At 48.3% G+C, this 9283-nt stretch overlaps 1 protein-coding gene across 5 annotated transcripts in view; it reads right to left on the reverse strand.

Moving 5' to 3' along the window:
• RAI14 (retinoic acid induced 14) overlaps positions 1 to 2234 on the reverse strand; it is a 176741-nt gene extending 174507 nt beyond the window's left edge. For 2 of the 5 annotated variants that reach the window (XM_016953458.3, XM_016953450.3), the window contains exon 1: positions 2112 to 2234. The gene's annotated coding sequence lies outside the window, so the exon portion shown is untranslated. Of the gene's footprint in view, positions 1 to 1886; positions 1965 to 2111 lie in introns of those variants that run through there. The other 3 variants (XM_063811334.1, XM_063811336.1, XM_016953452.3) reach the window with 3 other exon arrangements.
• Between the last annotated feature and the right edge of the window lie 7049 nt (positions 2235 to 9283).

The raw sequence follows: 9283 nt of genomic DNA on the forward strand, positions 1-9283 counted from the left end.
CTGACCTCGTGATCCGCCTGCCTCGGCCTCCCAAAGTGCTGGGATTACAGGCATAAGCACCATGCCTGGCCCTTATTTTTATTTTTAAAGGATGAAAAAAAAGGAAAGAAGGAAGGGAGGGAGGGGGTGGAGGAAGGAGAGGCAAAAGTTGTCCGCTGCATTCTATTAATTCCAAGGCCCAGTTGTTCTTAACCTCCAAACCTGCTTCTTCACTTTTAAAGCCTAGGTGATAGTACGTGTACCTGCCTAGAACATGCTTTGAAAACTAGCAGACTGGAGAGAGAATTTCACTGTCAGGTTCACTACTGGTAGGCGGGACACTACATCATTCCCCCACGGAATCCCTAGGGGGCTCAGCATCCTTTCTGTCTCTTCAATTCAGATAACAGTAATAAGATTTTCCAGCAGGGTTATAATCACACCACCACCACCACCTCCAAAAAGCCATAAAACAATAAATTCATTACTGAAGCATCTCAGTGAATGGAGATGAAAACTGTGCAACAGCCCAGCACGGGATAGCTCTCCCAATCTCTGTTAGACAAGCACTGGCTAAAATATAAGAACTGGATCAATCTCCTCACATAAAATCGACTGTCTTACAAACCCAAGGGGGAAAAAATCACACTTGTTAGGCATCATTAAGAAAAGATTATCAGATTATATCCATCAGTAATAAAACTCCGAGCCACAGGGTGAACAGGGACCTGCAGGCTGGGGACAGAGCAGCCAAAATCCAGCCTCCCTGTGATCCCCGACCTCTTCTCCAACTCTGTGCAAAGCCCGAGGTGGTGAGACTCTCTTCGCTAAGGCGAGCTTCGGCTATGTCCTAGTGATGGGCAGTTCCTCTCTGCCAGGCCCCTGCAGCCTTGAGACCACATTCCCCAGAGATCCGGCAACGTTTCCCCATCCCAGGCAGCTGGGCATTCTCCTCTCCCGGAAGGAAGACGGAATCCCACCCCGATCATGCGTGAGCTGCGGCGAAGAGAAGCCGCTGGTCCCGAGGCGAGGGGCCTCGAGTCCGCAGATTCCCCTCAACATTTCTGGGAGTAAAGTTGGGCTTAGCTGGGCTCCTGGCAAATAAAGAGGAGCCTGGAAAGACAGCCATGCTCAGGCCCCCGTGAGGCCACTTCGGACTCCTCCACGCTGTGCTGGGCTGTATCTGCCTTAATTCCCCGTCTGCTGCTTCTCCAGGCTCTGAGCCCCCTCCACAAAAGGGGGATGCGAAACTCAAAGGAGTTAGGATGTCAACCCTGCAAACCGCAGAAACTAAACCGAGGACACCAACCTGCCCAAGAAGGCAGCGAAGGTGGTTGAGGACGACACCCCACCCCCTCACCCCCCACCAGGCAGGGGTCGCGGGAGATGGCGGGCGCCTTTCTGGTGGCTCCACGTCCTCCTTACTCCCGAAGTCCCGGCGGCCCCGATTCTGCCCCAACTCCAGCATCCGTTCTCCCCGAGCTGCGGCGGGGAAAACAAGGTAGGGGGCAGGAGCAGGCCCGGAGGGGTCTCGCCCCCGTCCTTGGGCCGGCCGAGGGGCTCCCTGGAGTCAGAGGAGGAACAATAGCGGACCCCGCATCCTGGGAGCCACCCGGAGTCTCCCGCTCGCATCTCCCTCCCCACCTCCTCCAAGTTCAGCCGGGAGGCGGATTGGGCTCAGCAGCACCGACGCGGGGGCAGCGAGGCGCCGCGCGGGGCGAAGCAGGTGGGACCCGGCGCAGACTCCAGGGTGCACCTCCAGGTCTGCTCATTCATTCCCACCCGCGCTCCCTCCGCCGCGGCCCCTGCCCCGCGCCCCGCCCCAGCCGGCCTGCGAGTCGCGGAGGACCCGGGAAGAACCCTTCTCCTAACTTGGCCGGGTCCTCCCGCTCTACCCTCATCTCCACCTTCCTCTCCTTCCTCTTGTCCCCAGATCTGCTCTCCGCAGACAGTGAGTGGGCTGCCGGCGGTGGACCAGGGAGAGGTGGCGGGACCCCGGCTGCAGCCCGCTCAGCCGCTCCGCCCGGGCGCCGTCCCCAGCGCCTCCCGCGCCCGAGCTCCAGACACAAAGGCGGGGACACGAGCCCGGGACCCCGCGCCGGGAGCCTCCCAACTCAGTGCCGCGCACTCACCCCATCGAGGCGGCGGCGGCGCTCCCCGGACCCAGCTGGCTGCTCCACCCCGCCCGCCGCTTCCCCAGGAAAACGCGGCCGCCGGGCTCGCTTCCTGCTCGGCTTCCTGCGCCGCAGTCCCTCCTCCTCCCCCGCTGCGGGGGTCAGTGGGCGCCGAGCTCCCGGGCTAGGCCGGCGGGGCGGGGGCAGCGGCAGCACCACCACGTGGCCGCCGGGCGCCGGCCCCCGCCGACCTGGATCCAGTGGGAGCGGGAAGGGAGGCGCTAACCATTCCCCTCCCATTCCACCCCGCGCGGCCCCAAATTCCGCGAGTCAGGTGACCCGGCCCCGGGCTCTGGCCGGGACCTGCGGGGGGTGCTCCCCGCCCTCCAGCCCCCGGCGCATCCTCCGGGCCCGCGCGTCCCGGCTGTTCGTGGCTTGCTTTTAGTCTCCAGGGATCGTGGGACCCTTCTCCGCGGATCTGTTTCATCCTCTTAACCTGAAGTTAGTGGAAGCCCCCCACGCTCTGACCCCTGGGTTTAGGACGGATGAGATACTGCTTATTTCTGATTAACTTCCAAAGTCGTTTGTGGTAGTGGCGAGTGTTTCAAAGTCACGGATCCAAGCCCCTTCTGACCAGAATCTAAAAGGTTGTTTTCCAAAATCATTGAACAGAAAGTAAAGTGGAATGTGCTCACGTTCTCCGGACTGAACCAATTGGTTGAAGTGACTGTTTTCTAGCACTCATTGGGTGGCAAGGCAAGACTACCACCGTTCAGTGTTGTTCTGCTGAGGAGTTAGAAAGAAGAAACCTACAGCCTGAACTGACAGGCGAGATTGCGCATGGGAACGCCTTCAAAATAGTGTGTGAGAAGCCACGGGGTACAGGCTCACTGCCGCAGGTCCCCGACAGCTTCTCTCCCTATCCCAGCCCACTAAGGCCCGACCTTTGAATTACGATGGACTCCACCATTAATTCCAAGGATTTCAAAGCTCTCTATCTACCCACTCATCTAATTTGGGCTGGCTTTTCCATGCATTCTAGTCATGCTAACCAGCTGTGACTTCAGTTCTGTTCACCTAAGCTCCTCCCTTCTCCTCGTTAGCTCTGCCTCCTTTGCTCAGGGAAGAAAGCTTTCTAGAATAAATAACGTATTGAGTTCCTTCTGGGATCTACTGTAAGTCAATTGAACTTAAGAGGGAAAAAAGGTCGATTCCAACAAAATTGAAATTCACCCTAACAGCTCAGTTTATAACGTGTCAGCTACATACTAACATTTATATGGCAGATTTTACCTGTTCCCTCCCCCCGCCCCATCCCCCTTTCCTTCCTCCCTCTCCCTACTAGGGAAGAGCCTATCTCCCCTTTAACAGTTGAACTTGACAAACAAGCATCAAAAGCCTTGTAACTAGCTGCAGGGTCTTCACTTCCTACCATTATACAGCAAAAGTTCCTTAGCCAAGTGAGGAACAGCTAAAGCAAGATGTACACTCCTCTTCCTGTCCTTTATCCCTCTCAAAGTCACACTGTAAAAGAAACGTGAACTGGCCAACATTCTTTTGGTTTAATGCTGGCAATTTCTACAATAGTGTTTCATTGTGATTCTTGTTAATGACATATTGTAGGGTATTTAAGGGGAACATTACTGCCTGTGAGTTTTCTGCTCTATTTTTGCAGGTCAGTCTGGTTCAAGTAGGGGCAGCAGGGAGGATGGGATTTGGAGCATGGTACAGGTAGATGATGCTGTCTTGGAAATTCGACATGTGTGTATTCTGTAGGAACAGTTGACATTTTGAAGGAGTTAAAATATTAGACAACGTTAAACAATGATTGTCTAAGGCAGGCACATCTGACTTTGATTCACAGAGGTCCTGTCCCTCTTCTGTTTTCTCTGTCCCAGCCACCTCCAAAGAGCCTACCAGCCTATCACCTCTTAGATTCCCATTGGTGGTTTGTATATGATTCTCCTTAGTTTACACTCCCACCCTCTAAAGTCAGCAAATCTAACTCTGGATGAGGGATCGTTGTGAAAGTATTCTTATTTTTTTGGGCTGTGCCAAGATCCTTTTCCAGATCCTCACTTTTGAAACTCAAAGCAACTTTGTAGTCTGTAGACTGAGCATGGCAGCTAAGTTCTGCCAACTGCAGGGGGATTAGTGGGGAAGTAAGAGGTTTAATAGCATCTTCTTATTGGTTGTGTTGCCCAGGCGTTTTAGAAATGCTAATTGGGTTCATTGGATACATTGAATACCACCCTTTGATGAGAACTAGGCCCAGGTGAAAGGGCTTGAGTTAAAGAAGCAAAAATAAAATGACCATCTAACCTGTGTAAAGTAGTAAAACCTTTTGGGAGGAGCAGTATGTTGTATTCCTTTATCCAAATATCAAGGTAACAGCAGTGCACCAAGAGCAAGGAGACTGGGTTTCCTGACCCATTTCTTTTACTTACTTGCCATTTGACCTTCACCAGGGGTTTTAACTTCCCCTGTTTCCCCTTTCCTCATTAGTAGAAGGGAATATCAAAGTACATGACCTCCAAGATCTTTTCTTTTGTTTTCTTTTTTCTCTCTTTCCTTCTTTTCCTTTTTTTCTTCCTTCCTTCCGTCCTTCCTTCCTTCCTTCCTTCCTTTCTCTCTCTCTCTCTGTCTTCTTTCTATCTTTGTCTCACTTTGGTGCCCAGGCGGGAGTGCAGTGGCACAATCATGGCTCACTGCAGCCTCAACCTCCAAGCTGAAGCTTTCCTCCCACCTCAGCCCCCAGGTCCCACCCCACTAGCTGGGACTACAGGTGTGCGCCACCACACCCGGTAATTTTTTTTTTTTTTTTTTTTGTACTTTTGGTAGAGACAGGGTTACGCCATGTTGCCCAGACTGGTCTCGAACTCCTGGACTCAAGCGATCTGCCTGCCTCGGCCTCCCAAAGTGCTGGGATTACAGGCATGTGCCACCATACCCGATCTTTTTCAGTTCTGACATCCTAAACCTATTCTCTTAGTTTGTAGACCTTTCATAAGCAAAACTGCCCTGTCATTTCATGACGAAACATTGTTTTCTGATCACACTAGCAGGTCAGTCTTGTCAAAGCAACACAATTGTAAACTCCAAAGAGTGTTGCCATCCAGGACATCACAAATGAAATTCATTGATGGAGTGGGCTCAATTTTTATTCTTGAGATTAAATGATATCATCCCTTTTTCCTTGCTCATCCTTCATCAATACTGCTTCTTCTTAGATTATGAGTATCTTGATTGCCCAAGTCTGAGGAACCAAAGCTAAGACTTGTTGGGATAACAAGAAACTGCCCCTGCAGGAGGAAGGAGAGATAGATATCACACCACAGCCAAAAAGTCATTCTCCGCTTTATTTGGTGTTTGGTCAGGAGCTGACTGTACTTCTGGGTCTAGTTAGAGGCAGCATGATTTAGAGGAATGTGGAGATATTGGACCCAGTCCAGAGAATAGAATAAAAATGCAATAACACAATCAGAAGGTTGGAGGGAGATAATCTACCAGAAAAAGTCCAAATATTCATAGAAAAAACACTTTTTGTATTTTCCTGGGGATGTTTCCAAATAGAAGAAAACTGTAACATGGGAAAATTAATAAAATAACCTTGGCATTCCTTTTCATAATTAGTAAGACCATAGTAATGAAGTAGCCTGCAAAACACTAATTGGCTCATGGTTTTTCCACTTGCCAGGGAGTCAGCAGAGATTTCTCCAAGGGTGAGAGGCTACTACAATATTCTTCTCAGTGAGGTTGGGCACCTGCCGAGGAAACGAGGCTAAGATCTTTGGCAATAAATACATTCCGAAGACCTGCATTAGTGCCCTGCTTGCAGAGTGTGGCAGAGAAGCTAAGCATCTCAAACTCGGCATTACAAACCTGAGAAGGCTGTAAGACTTTCTGGTCCATCATCACACGGGAAGAATATAAATCCTCAGAGCTGTGCTGGGCAGCATGTTAGCTGCTAGCCACACGTGGCTGCTGGACACTTGAAATGTTGCTAGTCTGAATTGTGCTGTGCTGTAAATGCAATTCACACCAGATTTCAAAGAGTTAGTATTTTACAAAATGAAAAAAATGTCTCACTAATACTTTTTATATTAGGCATTGAAAGAATTTTGGGATATATTGGGTTAAATCTCAACACTAATTTCACCTATTTCTTTTTTACCTTTAGAAATGTGGTTACTGAAAATTTAAAAGTATACATGGCTTACATATTTCTATTGGTTAGTACTGCTGTAGGAGCTAATATTAGCAGCTAACACATATTTAGCATCTATTCTATACTAAGTACTTTTCTATGCCATGTATATATTAACTATGATGACTGTCTACTTAATTGTCTAATCTGGGACAATTTTGAGAGTGAAAGAGGATGGGTAACTTCTAAGCCAGCCAGAACACTAGGACTAGAGGCATAAACTGGAACTGTCCTAAGCAAACTGGGATGTCAGGTCACCCTAATGTTAGGTCATTTAATCATGACATCAGCCCTGTAGGTATAATTATCCCTTTGGGGCACAAGAGGGAACTGGAGCACAGAGAGATTAAGTAACTTGCCCAAAGCCACTCAGCTAGTGAGTAGCAATGTTGGGATTTAAATGAGGGTAAGCTGGCTCCAGAGGCATCATTCTTAACTGCTGTGCAACACTCTCTGCTAAGAGCTAACATAGGATTGAAATTTTAGTAGGTGCAAGATTTTTCTTAATCCTCACAGCAACTTGGATGTAGTATTACCCTGTTTTCACAGGTGCAGAAACTGAGTTTCAAGTAGATCCAGCAACTTGCCCGAGTCATAAAACCAGAAAGAGTGGAGCCGAGAATCAAAGCTTGGATGCCTGACCAGAGTGGTCCTTCGAAACACTCCTCTGTATATTGTCTTCAGGCTGCCTGTGTTTACAAACTCTGATATTGACCTCATTACTTCTCCCAGTTCTGCAGGCAGAAGACTGCTATGAGAGCACTTAGGACCCAAGTGACATCAGCCTTGGAACAGGCAAACAAAAATGGAAAGCTAATCTTGGTGGCCTTCTCTTCTTCAAAAGGACATTTTAAAGATCCAAATAGCCATCAGTATGGCCAAGTTGGTTGTTTGGCTATGCATATCAGAAATTCCATAAAATATTCTCCAATTACGGTGCTGGAGGAGGGCATTATGAGGAGTTCATGAACATCAAGAAGGCAGTTAATGGGTTATCAGAAGACTAAGAGAAGTGGTTTCCACAAAGCACAGAGTCAGAAGCAATAATGTGGTGTTTGGAGCCACAAGTACACCAGGTGCAGCTTTTCTTGCTTCCTCTACAGTGGATCACAATCTTGGCAGCCCATTTAGAATCACCTGCTTTTAAAAATCACCAACTGCCTTGGCCCCATACCCTAGGATACTTACTAAAGTGGTCTGGTGTGGGCCCAAGCATTGGTATTTTACAGTCTTTCCCTAGATCATCATAAAATGGGGCCACTGTTTATTGGTTGTCCCAGCCGTGTCAGAGCATCTGGCTCTTGACTTAGCATTGCAAGCAGAGGGAAATGAGGTAACAAGGGTGGGGTGGTTCTTGCCATGGACCTTGCAAAAGTTGATGCTCCAGAAAGATTTCTTGACAGACTGATTCTAAACTGAGTTGCTATTTTTGCTGGTATCTCTCTGGTACATTTGTTTTCTATTATGGAGTTAAACCTGCCCTCCAAGTTTCCTGTTTTCTTCATTGAGGTCAATTTCTGCTTATGAGATATTTTGTGTTCTTTCTTATCCAAATAGTGCACCCGTAGTAAATCTGTGTACTACTTTTGCTGATGAATTATTTCAAATCTATTAATGGTTTCTTGTCTATGTTTTTCTTTTCCTTTTTTTTTTTTTGAGATGGAGTCTCGCTCTCTCACCCAGGCTGGAGTGCAATGGCATGATCTCAGCTCACTGCAACTTCCGCCTCCCAGGTTCAAGCGACTCTCCTTCCTCAGCCTCCTGGGTAGCTAGGACTACAGGCATCCAGCACCACGCCTGGATAATTTTTGTATTTTTTTTTAGTAGAGACAGAGACTTCACCATATTGGCCAGGCTGGACTCAAACTCCTGACCTTGTGATTCACCTGCCTTGGCCTCCCAAAGTGCTGGGATTACAGGCATGAGCCACTGCGCCCAGCATTTTTTTTTTTTTTTTTTTTTGGATAAGTTCTTGCTCTGTCGCCCAGGCTGGAGTGCAGTGGTGTGACCTCGGCTTACTGCAGCCCCATGCTCAAGTGATCCTCTCACTTCAGCCTCCCCAGTAGCTGGGACTACAGGTACATGCCACCACACCCGGCTTTGTTCATGTTTTTCAAAGGCTCTGTATCCATTTGGCTTCTGTTATTCATTTTCATTCTTCCATTTTTTGTTTGCTTTCTTTAAAATCCTTAGTAGACTACATAGTTTTCAAAATCTATCTTTGTACTGTATGAGTGAACATTTTTTTCTTTTCTTTTTTTTTTTTTTTTTTTTTTGAGATGGTCTCACTCTGTCACCTAAGCTGGAGCACAGTGGCACACAACTCACTGCAGCCTCGACCTCCTGGGCTCAACTGATCCTCTTGCCTCAGCCTCCCAAGTAGCTGGGACCACAAGTATGTGCCATGATGTTCACTTAAATTTTTTATTTTTTGTAGTGACAGGGTCTCACCATGTTGCCTACGCTAGTCTCAAGCTCCTGGGCTCAAGTGACCCTCTTGCCTTGGCCTTCCCAAGTACTGGGATTATAGGTATGAGCCACCACACTCGACCATGAACACAGTTTTAAGAGACACTTTTCACAGCAGATTGGTCATGCTTAAGACATATGGCTGTACTACTGTGAAGATATGTATCTGTATCTATATATATAGTTTTTTTTTTTTTTTTTTTTTGAGACAGAGTCTCACTCTGTCACCAAGGCTAGAGTGCAGTGGGGCAATCTCAGCTCACTGCAACCTCTGCCTCCTGGGTTCAAGCGATTCTCCTGCCTCATCCTTCCGAATAGCTGGGATTACAGGTGCATACCACAATGCCCAGCTAATTTTTGTATTTCAGTAGAGATGGGGTTTCACCATGTTGGCCAGGCTGGTCTCGAACTCCTGACCTCAAGTGATCTGCCTACCTCAGCCTCCCAAAGTGCTGGGATTATAGGTGTGAGCTACCATGCCCGGCCTACTGTGAAGATACTGAACAACATTCCA

The sequence above is a fragment of the Pan troglodytes genome, chromosome 4 (assembly GCF_028858775.2).
Source record: "Pan troglodytes isolate AG18354 chromosome 4, NHGRI_mPanTro3-v2.0_pri, whole genome shotgun sequence".
Classification (NCBI taxonomy): domain Eukaryota; kingdom Metazoa; phylum Chordata; class Mammalia; order Primates; family Hominidae; genus Pan; species Pan troglodytes.